Here is an 11,143-nt window from a genome sequence, read left to right as displayed (position 1 = left end):
ATCCCTGGGCCTTAGGAGTCCAGACCTGGTCCACGGGCTGTGTCTTGGTTTGGAAGCAGCTGAAAGTGCCCTCGCGACTCTTTCCTGACAAGGGCGAGGTTCCAGAGGCTCAGTTCCCAGCAAGCTCTTCTCTGCCTGGGGGGATTCAATCCATATCTCTGCTCTGTACCTCCCGATCAGAGTCAGACTCTTGAGTCAGGGGTCGGATCAGGGACATACACCACCTCCTCCAGCAGGATCAGGATTGCAGGGTTGAGAGGGGGGGCAGCGCCACCTCCAGGGGGGCCACAGTGTCAAGGGCGGCCTCGCAGAAAGAACAGAAACGCTGCTCATTCGTTCATATTTGCATTTACTGGGCACCTACTGTGCGCTGTGCACTGACTGCGTGTCTACGCCAGCAGCGGACGCCCACCTTCTCCTCCCCGGGGCGGGGGCGGGGCGGGAAAACGACCCAGCCCCGCCCCCAGCCGCCGCGCAGCAGATAGGGGCGGGACCCAGAGCCTGGGAAGGCGGGGCCAGGCTCGCGGGGAGGGGCGGGGCCCTGCGGGGCGGACCCGGGCGGGTCCCAGTGCCTGGCCGCGGGTCCGGCGGGCGGGAGCCGCCGCCGGCACGCAGGGCCCGCGGGCCGGGTGCAGAGTCTCACCGGTAAGACACAGGCGGGGCGCGATCGAGTCCCCCGGACCGGCCCGGTTTCCCTGGGCCAGGGTCCTCGGCGCTTCTGCCCGAGAAAGCGCGCGGGTTCGGGGGCTTGCACGGTGTACCCCGGAGGTCCAGGGGTGGAGGGCGGTTGCGTCGCGTCCGGCCCGCGTACCTCTCTTTGTTCTCCCCGCTCCTGCCCCCCCCTGGTCCCCCCCCCCCACCCCCCCCGCTTCCCTAGGCCCTTGGGGCTCGCGGGCCCCACAGCGCCCCTCCGCCCCCAGGCGACCCTCCGGACCGAGCCTCCAAAGGCTCAGAGCGGAATTTGCTCCCACCTCCTCCTGGTAATCCAAAAGGTGAGAGGAAAGCTGCTTATTGGAGCTGATTCACATTGAAGTGTGAGTGACTGATAGATCCGTGGCTCTGGGGAGTCTGCGAGTCTTATTTGGGGAAACAGTGAGTGCCAGAGAGGGTGGCAGAGAGGATGGGAGAGTTCGGGGTTGGGGACAGCCTCCTGAAGGCCGGTCTCTTCCAGCCGCGCAACACTTTCCTGCTGCTCCAGGCCTTGGCTGCCCCTGGTGAGGTGGTGCCGACCTGGGCTTCCTCTGAGAGTGTTGGCAGGTACTGAGCTCTGCTGCCCTGTGTCAGCCTGGGGCCGGTGCTCTCTGCCACCCTTGGTGACCACGAGCGCCTCACATCCCCTTTCTGTGCCTTCATTTGTTCATCTGCCAGTGCTGGTCATGTCTGTGCCTTGGGCTGGTGGCCAGACCAAGTAAGCCACCCCTCAGAAGTGGCTCTGGCCTGGGATGAGGGCTCTGTGTGGGACTGCTGGGGTGTCTGTGCGCGTGACAGACGTGTGATCTTGCTTATGAGGCGTCAGCCAGTCCCCAGCACAAAGGGGCTCAGAAAATGTTACTTGCAGTGACAGCTATGATGGTCATGATGACATGTGCAGACTTTTTCTCAATAGTTGGGGGACCAAGGGGACATGGTGAATCCTGGAGTGGGAGTAGGGTCCCAGGTTCTTGTCCAGCTCAGCACTGACTCAGTGTGACCCCCAGGGGTCAGCCCCCAATCCTGTCCATGCCTGGCTCTGCAAAAGCAGAGGAGGGGGCTGGGCCCCATCACCTGCTGGAACCTCCTGCCACTGTGTCCTTTACCCAGGAGGGCCACACAGGGCGCTCCTGGGAGTCAGGGCTCCACTCCTGGTGGAACAGGGGGCCAGGGTGGTGGCTCTGATGGGTAAAGACTGTCAACCTCCCCTTCCCGACCTCCCCACCCCTGTTAACTTGGCTCTGTGTCCCATACTGGAGCACACCTGGGCAGAGGGAGCAGGCAGAAGGGCAGACAGGTAGATGGTCCAGGCCAGTCCCTGTCACCTGTCTGGGAAGAGGGTACTGATGGGGCCCTGGCCCTTTCAGGGAGTCCCTCAGAGAGGGAGAGTCCTCACAGAGTCAGGAAAGAGCCCCCCACGGAGGCTGGCCTAGGAGAGAGAGAAGGCAGATAGGGGGATGCAAATGTGTTTTGTCCCTTCCTATTCACATGGACAGAGGGAAATGAGGTGCTGAGTGAGCCCCTGCTGTCCTCTTCTTCCCCCTCCCCGCCCCCCACCCGCAGGCAGCCCTGCAGATGGGCAGCCTGAGGGAACACAGACAGACAAGGTGGCCCAGCTTGGTCACAAGGGGCTGGGTCCTGGGTTTGAGTTTGGCCATGTCGATTTATCAGCTGTATGATCTCGTCCGCGAGATCTCACATTGCTGAGTCTTGGTTTCCTCATCTGTAAACTGAACCCCTACCTGGTGGGTGGTTCTGTGCGTCTGAGGGGCTGGTGGTGGCTCATGGTTGGTGTTCAGTGACTGTGAGCCTCCAAACTGGACAGCAGGGACAGCTGGGTCGCCTCTGCTTGGGAGTAGGGGTAGGACCAGACATGGAAAGGCCTGGGGGCAAAGGGCAGGCTCTGCTTGGGTCTCGCGGCAAAGGCCTGAATCTGTGAGGAGTGGCCAGGGTTGGGGAGCCACCTGGGTCCTCCTGGCTTCTGTCCTTAAAGCTCTGTGGTGAGATACCCAAGGTCAGTGACTGGCAAGGTAGTAGGTGGCCTCAGTAAGTTCCAGGCACATGCATATGTGGTCCTTAGGTACCCCCGGGTAGTGCGGCCATCCTGGGCAACCTGGCTGGTGGGCTACAGGTGGCCTGTGCAGGCAGGGGTTGCAGTCAAAAAAGAGGGGGGCTGCTCTCTGAGCCATGGTGGATGGCCTTGGAGGCAGGGACAGACTGAGCCAAAGGCTGGAAGTGGGAAGGGCGGCAGACCAGTTTGACCAGAGTGGCCTGGTGTGTGCCGGGTATGGTGAGGGCATGGATGGGGCAACAGGTAAAAGGGCAGAGGGGATCTCAGAATGCCCCCCCGGGTAGGTGGCCTCTCTCCAGAAGGCCTCTGGATCTCTCCAGTGGCCCTGACTGGGCATTCACGGGCCGGGGCTGGCCCCATGTGTGGACCACGTAAGTCCCAGCCAGAGGTGACGGGGCGGGGGGGGGGGGGGAAGCTGGGGGGGGGGAGCACATTCTGGGCTCATCATAGCCTCGGGCAGGCAGGACCAGCGTTTCTGCCAGACCACCTTTCTCACCACCTCTGAAGGCCTGCGCGGGGGAGAGTGGACAGGATGGTGCCTCTTAGTCTCAGGCCAGGAGACCTGAGGCTCCTTAGTGACACTCTGATACTTCCTGACCCTCAGGTGACAGAAGCCCCCGGCTCTGGCTCACACTGAGGGATTTGGCCTTGGGGGCCAAGCTCCTGAGCTGCACGTGAAAGCCAGGAGCAGTACAAGTGAAATGAATGCCAGCCCTGCTGGGCTCTCAGTGGGGAGGGGCCTCACTGTGCTTGAGGTGACTTCCAGCTCTGAGGCCACCTGAACGGTCAGCCTCTGCTCACCCCTGCCCCAGATTGTAGGCCGTGCTGGATCCTGATGGCAGGGCTGCTGTTTCCTTCACCCCTGGCCCACGTGGGCTGGCCATGCCAGGTTCTAGTAGTCTTAGCCAGCTGGTCTCCCGGGATGGGGTTGGCGTGCTTGGTTGCTGGAGGCGGTGTCCTGGGGAGGTCAACAGGGCCTGTGGAGCTGGTGGGGCATCCGTGTGGTATCCACACCCCTAGCCTTTGCAGCCACGTTCTGATTCCGAGAAGTGCCCTCTGTTTCCTCGTGAATCAGATGTTTATTGCGCGCTCGCTAAGCCCAGGGTGGGGATGGCCTGCTGCCAAGCATGCCTGTTCCAGGCCACTGAGTGGGGTGTGGGTGCCTGCCTGCTGGAGCCTGCAGAGGGAGCGAGGTCCCCGCCCCAAGTCTGAAGTGGTGGTGATGGCCGTGCTCCCCCACGGAGGAGTGGGGGGAGGGGGGGACTGAGCCTGCCCGGCAGGCTGCATCCACTTCAGGTCTGAGTGACTCCCTGGACTTCGGTCCTTTCCGTGTGAAATAGGGTAAAACCAGTTCGAATGCCTGATGTCCTTGGGAAAAGTGAATGAGAGGCTGCCTAGGAGCCCTCATGGGCATCTCGAGCCTCGCGAGGGGCTCCATCAAGGCCGCACCCCAGACCCTGGGCCAAGACATTCCTGCCCTTGACCTTGCACAGACTGTGCAGCTCCATTTTGAGGGTTTCCTCCAGCCTGGCCCGAGGTGATGTTGTAATCTAGCAGCCCTGTTCTGCAGTTGGAGGGCCACGTGTCTGCATACCCTGGCTGGCCTTGAGGCCCCACCCATGTCCTGAGCTACACTAGGAGCCAGTCAAGCTCCTAGCCCTCAGTGCTGGTTGCCCCCAGCAAGGTGGGGAAAAAGTCAGAGGTAGACCTTGGGGCTTGGAATGCCGGGGTGGGGCCTTGGCTTGTCCCCACAGTCCACTTGGGGCTCTGGCTGGGGGCCTGGGCCCCTGCCACCTGGCTTCAGCCCTTGCCTCTGGAGCAGAGGTGGACCCCTTCGGACAGCTGCTGCCCCCCAGCCCTCTGCTCCTCTGCATATGCTGGGTGCTCTGTGTACCATGGCCTGGTCAGCATGGGCCCCAGGAGTAGACAGGCCTGCAGGTGGAGGGCAAGACCCGCTGGCAGATGCCACTCGAGGCAGCTTGGCCTTGGCCCACCCTGCCACTCTGTCCCTCAGAAGTAGTTTAATGACAGGCCTAAGTGTCTGTCCTGCTTGATGCTTAGGGGACCCTTTCTGGCCAGTAACCGGGTGCCTCCTCTGAGCCTTCCAGTTCATTGCCTGGTCACCGTGTTTACTGGGAACTCATAAAGGACAGGGTGCCCACATAGGCCTGGTCTGGGGTGGGGGGGTGAGGTGCATGTGGGCCCCCCCACAGGGAAGTCCCACTGTGGAGCATCCCAGGAAGTCCAGAAGGCACGGCTTCAAGTGCCGGCAGGCAGGTGGCACCGGGACAGGGGCAGGGCAGGGCCGGGCCCTCTTTGAAGTTGGCTTGTTACTACCTGCCTACATTTAACTGTCCGCTCAGCGTCTGAGACGAATCCGTGCCGTCATCCTGGAACCCTCTGCTGCCCAGCTTGGTGGAGTTGCCAATCAGATAACCATGGGTTGTTTGTTGTGCTTCGGCCTCGCTCAAAGGTTTCTGTCATCATTCCCCACCCCCCACCCCAGCTGACTGCCCTGCCCCAGCTCTGCGTTCCAGATGCTCTCAGTGGCCCCAGCAGGGTTCAGATGGGGAGACTGAGGTGGGGTATCCTGGGGGTCCCACCCTAAATGGAAGCAGTTCTTTTCTCTGTGGCTGTTTCCTTTCCTGAAGATGTGTGTTAGGGCCAAGATGGGGGTCAGCCTGAGCTCCCCTGAGCTGCAGGCCACTCTGGAAACCCAGTCTTTGGGTCCCAGGGAACCAGTCCCCAAGGTGGAGTTGGTGTGCAACCAGCAGGAGAGCGATGAGGAAGGCCCCAGAAGCCCCAAGTGGACAGGTGTGAGGACCACAGCCTTGTGTCAGAGCTGGAGGGAGGTGCACCGGGGCACTCAGCGCCTGCCTTGTCTCCTGAACGTCCCTCCCTAATCCAGCTACTTCCTTTCCTCCTATTTGGGTCCGGAAAGGGACAAGCTGTTTGTGTTGGCTCCCTGGGTCCCCTGATAGCCAGGCGGACACAGCACTGGGGGCCTGGCCCTGACAGGCAGATCAGTGGTCAGCTGGGCAGGCAGAGGGTGCAGTGGCTGTGTCTCCCAGCCTTCAGCCTAGGATGGGAGGTGGCCTGTCAGGCCTAGAACCTCTAGGAATGCAAGAGGTGCTAAGCAGGAGGCAGGGTGGTGACCTGGCTGTGAGCTGGACGCAGCAGAGGGCCTCAGAGCCCCTGCAGTTGGTGTCAGGCCACCAAGGCCTCCCTGCCGACCCACCCAGCTCGGGTCAGAGCTGATGGTGCTTGGTGGTAGCCCCTCAGGCGCCAGTGTCTGCCTCCCCGCACCCTACCCTGTCTCAGGATCTTGTCTGCATTGTACCCCCTTCCTCAGGCAGTCCTCCTGTCTCTCCAATCTGGCTCAGGAAGGATATGCTCCTCCGGGGACCTTACTCCGACCCTGCTGCCTGGCATGTAACAGGGCCGGGACCCCCAAACTCCCAGCGCTGGCTCCTTGCCACAGCAAGCTACTTGGGGGAGGGGGGGTCTGGGAGCAGGAGACTCTGGAATCATTTCCCTCCCAGCCCAGTTTGGTTCCAGACCGTGGGCTACAGCTGCCAGCGGAGGGCGATGCCTGCCCTTAGGTCAGGGCTCTGTCTCTGGTCTGGTGGTGGGGTGTAGGGAACGCCCCAGGCTGGGAGCAGGTCTGGGTTCTGTCCCACCTGGGTCAGCACCAGTGGTCCACAATGGAGTGAGGAATGGAGCCCGTCTCCGAGGCCCTGACCTGTTTTGGGGTCCTGGGCACCTGGCCTCAGAAGGTCTGCCACCTGGGGCAGGGGCTCTCTGAAACCAGTCTTCCCATTTTCCTGGGACTGTGATGGGAGGGTGAAGTGCTGTGGTTGGTGGTGGCCATGTTCACTGCGGAGGCAGGAAGTTGCTGAGGAAGGAAGAAGGTTGAGAAAGAGATCCTACTCCTGAGGCGATCTAGGAGGCCCTGCCCCAAGCCCAAGCTTCCCAACAGCCAAGCATGGGGGCGGGGGTGGGGGACAGCTGTTCCGGGGCCAAGGTCTTGGGAAGCAGGAGGAGACTGCCCACTCCAAGCCCAAGCCAGCGGCCTCCATGTTGAGTCATGCACCCCCTCAAAAACCTGCACGGAGCCCTCCTGGGTGCCTGGCCTGGGGGTGGTCCTGGCCCTGCTAGTGGGCAGCACCCAAGAACGGCACAGGAGGTGCCGTGGGGGGCATCCATGATGGGGCCTCCTTGGGGTGGGAGCAGGAAGGGGAAAAAAGGAGCCAGGCTAGGGGCCCTGCGGTGTGTTGGCATAGAGACTCTGAAGGAGAGGCCTGGAGAAGGCAGAAGGGGTGCAGAAGTCAGGCCCGAGGGCACGGGAGGGTCTCGAGCAGGGGTTGGTTTCTATTTTCAAAGTTCACTCGGGTCTGGAGATGCTCCCACATGCACAGCCCCCCTGCGGCAATGGCTGTGAAGCAGCTTGGGTGGGAGTGGGGGGGTTGGAAGGGGGCTTAGACATGTAGGAGAGCTAGGTGTGTGGTGGGGAGAGGGGGTCAGCTGACCAGGGTGGAGTCAGTGACCGCAACCGAGCAGCTGTTGGGCCTGTGGGGGAGGCAGTCCTGGTCAGACGGGGTAGCGCTGGGCCCTGGTGTTACTGACTCTGCACCGCCCCCCCGCCCACCCCAACGTTGTTTGCTGGCTTTTCTGGCCCACAGTGATGTGACCCCACAGCTGTCTCCCTGGGAATGGGGAGGGTGTTCCTAGAGCACCCACCGAGCCGTACCCCCTCCCCCTCCCACCCAGCAGGCTGCCCCAGGCAGGAGGAGGCCTTAGGGGCTGGCACCCAAGAGCTTGGCTCTGGGCTCTGCTGGCCAGCAGAAGCCTCCTTGCCTCTGGCGCCTCAGTTAGACTCCCTGTCTCTGTTGCATGTGGGGATCTGAGGGAGTTCTCTAGGGCTCTGGTTCAGGGCTAGGGTGTGGGGTGGGGGTGGGCAGACGGGAGATCTCCGGCCGTGGGGCTCACACAGGTCTTGGCTGTGGTGTCTGGGGGCACCAACCAGAGCTGTCTGTGCCTCAGGAAGGGCCCGGCCTGGGATCCCTGGGCAGCGATGGGGTAAGCCCCTCTTCCTGCCCTGCGTCACGCTCTGAGAACCCTCAGGGAGCCATGCCCCAGCCTGATTGTGGGGCATCAGGGGTGTCTTGGGGTGTTCTGAACTGGGGCCGAAGGCCAGGCAGGAGTTTGTCAGGTGGAGATGATATGAGGAGGTCAGGGAAGGGGTGTGACGTGTGCACTGTGGTTGAGCACCGGCTGGGTAAGGACCTTGAACTTGAGCCTGAGTGTGATCACCTTTGAGAACCTTGAGAACCACCAGTCTGCTGCGGCTCAGAGCCAGGAGAGGGTAGGGTGGGGGGACAGGAGGGTGGGCCTGGGGTACGGCATCTCACAGGACACCTGGCCTTGGAAAGGGGACAGTGTGCAGGACAGCACGGTGGCTGGACGTAGACCCCCTGATGGAGGGCCCAGACTGCTCGCAGGGGAGACTGGGGACTGGGCTCTTTTCCTGCCAACCTGGGCCCCCTGCCAGACCCTTTTCTTCATTGGGCCTCTGAACAATGGGGCAGTATGAGGGCGCCTGGGAGCAGTCTGGTCCCCCTATGGGGGGTCTGTGCTAAGGGCGCGGGAGGAGCCAGTGGCTGAGTCATCCTGTCCAGTGCCCAAGCCTGGGTTCCTAGGCGAAGGAGGAACACACTGCTCTCAGTTCCTCTAATGGGGGGCTGACCTGCTCCCCCTTCCCTCTTCTGCCCCTCTGTCCGGCCTCTTCCTGTGTCCTCTCTCTGGCTCCCTCCCTCTGGACCTGTCTCTGTCTCCCTGTCTCTGTCCAGCCAGAGACGGAGGCCTGGGAGTGGCCACAGCATGCTTCCCCAGGCCCTGCCCACTGTAGCCCCGACAGGCGGGCTAGCCTGTCACCTGGGTGTTCCCCTTTGCTGGCCTGTGAGTGACCTCAGAAGGTCACCAATGAGAGGGCAAGACCAGGCCGGTGTGAGACCTCCCGAGGCCAACGTAAAATTTACCGATGGATACAATGTGACCAAAAACAAAAGACAATGCAATAAAATTAAAAAAAAAAAAAGGCAACAAAAAAAACCTCAGAAAGTAAAATCTAATCAACAGCATCAAAGAAAAAAATGGTTTGAAAACAGCTTAAAAATGTTCTGTTGGGGATGAAAGTATAACAGTAGGTGGATTAAGACAGAAGAAAGACCTCACTGTAAAAGGCTGAAATGAGCAGAATGAGAGAGAGATTTTGTCGTGTAGACTCCCTGCTCTGAGTTCTGGCCTGGGGCAGGGTCAGCAGGAGGCCAGAACCCCATTGGACAAGTGGTGACCTGGGGTTCCTGGTGAGTAAGGAGTCCCTGGAGGATCCAGACTGGGGGCCACACCTCATGACCCTGCCCTGACCTAGCAGCCCCGAGCCAGTGAAATGTTGTAGAGTGCTGAGGGACACCACGGTTTCCTGTGGTCTAAGGGAGGCCACCGTGGCAGGAAAGATACTAAGGAGAGGGGTGGTGGGACAGATGGCGGAGTGACCAAGGCCACTGACTGCTGCAGGGGTCAAGGCTGTGTCCCTGGTGGCCTAGCCCGAGGTGCCTTGTCAAGTGGCTGCCAATATGGAGGGCTCACACAGCTGCCTTGGCCTGGCACAGGTGGACAGCAGGTGTCCTTACAGTGTGCCCACGATGGCTGACCTTTGGTCTCTGACTTTGGCTCCCTCGAGGAGCAGTGGGGCTGGATCTCTCTGGCTGCCTCCTCTACCCACATCCCTCGCTAGCATCAGTTTCATGGCCTTGGCATCCCTGCTGTGTTCCCTTCCTACACCTTGCCCTGGTACTGAGATCTGGGCTGAGTGCATGCCCTCTACCCTCAGAGGCCCTGAGACCCAGTGTTGGGACAAGTGGCTGTCTCAGAGTTCCAGTGAACGGTCGGTCTTCTTTGGTCCTCAGGGTGCCATTAGCAATAAGCCCATTTGGGGAATGAGGAAGTGAGGCTCAAGGTGTGAAGCAACTTGCACCAGGACCCCATTGCAAATCAGTGAAACTGAGCCCGGAGCCTAAGCCTGAATGGGATCCTGGCCTGGGACCTCACCCTGGGGACAGGCCTGGGATCTCATCCACACTCAGCTGGGCATGTGGCCCTGACAAACAGCTCTGAAATGAAACTGCTTTTGTCCCTCTGGTCTGAGGTGCATGTTCCCTCCTACCCCAACCCCAGGCCCTTTGCACAAGTTGCTTCCCATCCGGGACACCCCCCATGTGGTTTCCGTGCTTGGCTACTTCATGTGGAAGATGGCTCCAAGGATGCTGGCTGATGTGTCACCGTGTCTGGGTGGAATAGTGGTCACAGGGACATGAGTCAGAAGTGGCTGCCTCCCCAGCAGATCGGGAGCCCCGCTCTGGGTGGGGCCGGCTTGGATCCTGGGGTGAAGGGTGTGGTGTTTGTCGGCAGGTGGCAGTGCCCTGACTGCCTCCCTCTGCCCCAGTACCAGGAGAACTTGGGGGTTGCGCTGATGCTCTGTGCAAGACAGACAAGCACCCCAGCCCCCCCTGGCCCAGTGGTGGACGACACTTCCTGCTCTCAGTTTTATTAGCTACCCAGTGGGGTTCGGCTCTGGCTCTGTAGGGGCCCCCCCGTTTCTGACGGAGATACTGTTTCTGGGATATCTGATGGCCTGCTCCTTCACTTCATTTGACTCTCTGCTGAAGTGTGGACCTCTCCATCCACACAGCCCTAGCACTGAGCGCCGGGCCTCCTCGGTTCTCACCCCGCTGAGCCTGCCAGCTCTCGGAACAGCCTGAGTTACCAATGGAGACTCCGAGGCTTTGGCTTCCGCTTCTTGCCAGACCTTGTTCTGGGGTGAGCACTGTCCTCCCCCTGCAGCACTGGCAGCAGTGAGCCAGGCTCAGGCTGAATGTCTCCCGACTGGGCTGTCCCTGGGCTTTGGACGTGAGTGTAAAACAAGCAAACCCTGAGCCCACAAGGACAGGCTGGCATGCACCAGCACACCGCATGGTCTGTCCCACCCCCTGTGCTGCAACCTCCTGCCCAGAGCCTGGGGCCCCCCTCCCGTTGCCCTCTGGGCTGCTGTGTTTTCTGCCCAGGTGGGAGCCATTGTGGGGCTCCTCCTCTCCCTTCGCGCCTCTGGGAGCCAGCCTCAGCAGGAAATGCCGGACTGTGTGGTGTGGGTGAGGTGGCTCTGGGCTCCAGGCCCCATGGGCAGTGCCGGCTGGATGGCTGTGCTGCGGCCTTCTTAGCCTCCCTTTCCTCATCGGGAGAGCAGCAGAGTGTGTACCCTTGAGCAGCTGGGGACCGCGCAGGCCACAGAGCTGACACATTGGTGGACATTCCAGGCCCCTGCCC

At 61.3% G+C, this 11,143-nt stretch overlaps 1 protein-coding gene across 4 annotated transcripts in view; it reads left to right on the top strand.

Moving 5' to 3' along the window:
• Nucleotides 1-523: 523 nt before the first annotated feature.
• The window catches only part of SH3BP2 (SH3 domain binding protein 2), a 35,903-nt gene continuing 25,283 nt past the window's right edge, over nucleotides 524-11,143 (top strand). For 2 of the 4 annotated variants that reach the window (XM_019453866.2, XM_019453865.2), the window contains exon 1: nucleotides 524-645. The gene's annotated coding sequence lies outside the window, so the exon portion shown is untranslated. Of the gene's footprint in view, nucleotides 646-877; nucleotides 993-11,143 lie in introns of all 4 variants that reach the window. The other 2 variants (XM_053901761.1, XM_019453863.2) reach the window with 2 other exon arrangements.

The sequence above is a fragment of the Panthera pardus genome, unplaced genomic scaffold (genome assembly GCF_024362965.1).
Source record: "Panthera pardus isolate Hobbes unplaced genomic scaffold, ASM2436296v1 HiC_scaffold_13, whole genome shotgun sequence".
In the NCBI taxonomy this organism is placed as follows: domain Eukaryota; kingdom Metazoa; phylum Chordata; class Mammalia; order Carnivora; family Felidae; genus Panthera; species Panthera pardus.
This window is presented reverse-complemented; position numbering and strand designations above follow the sequence as displayed.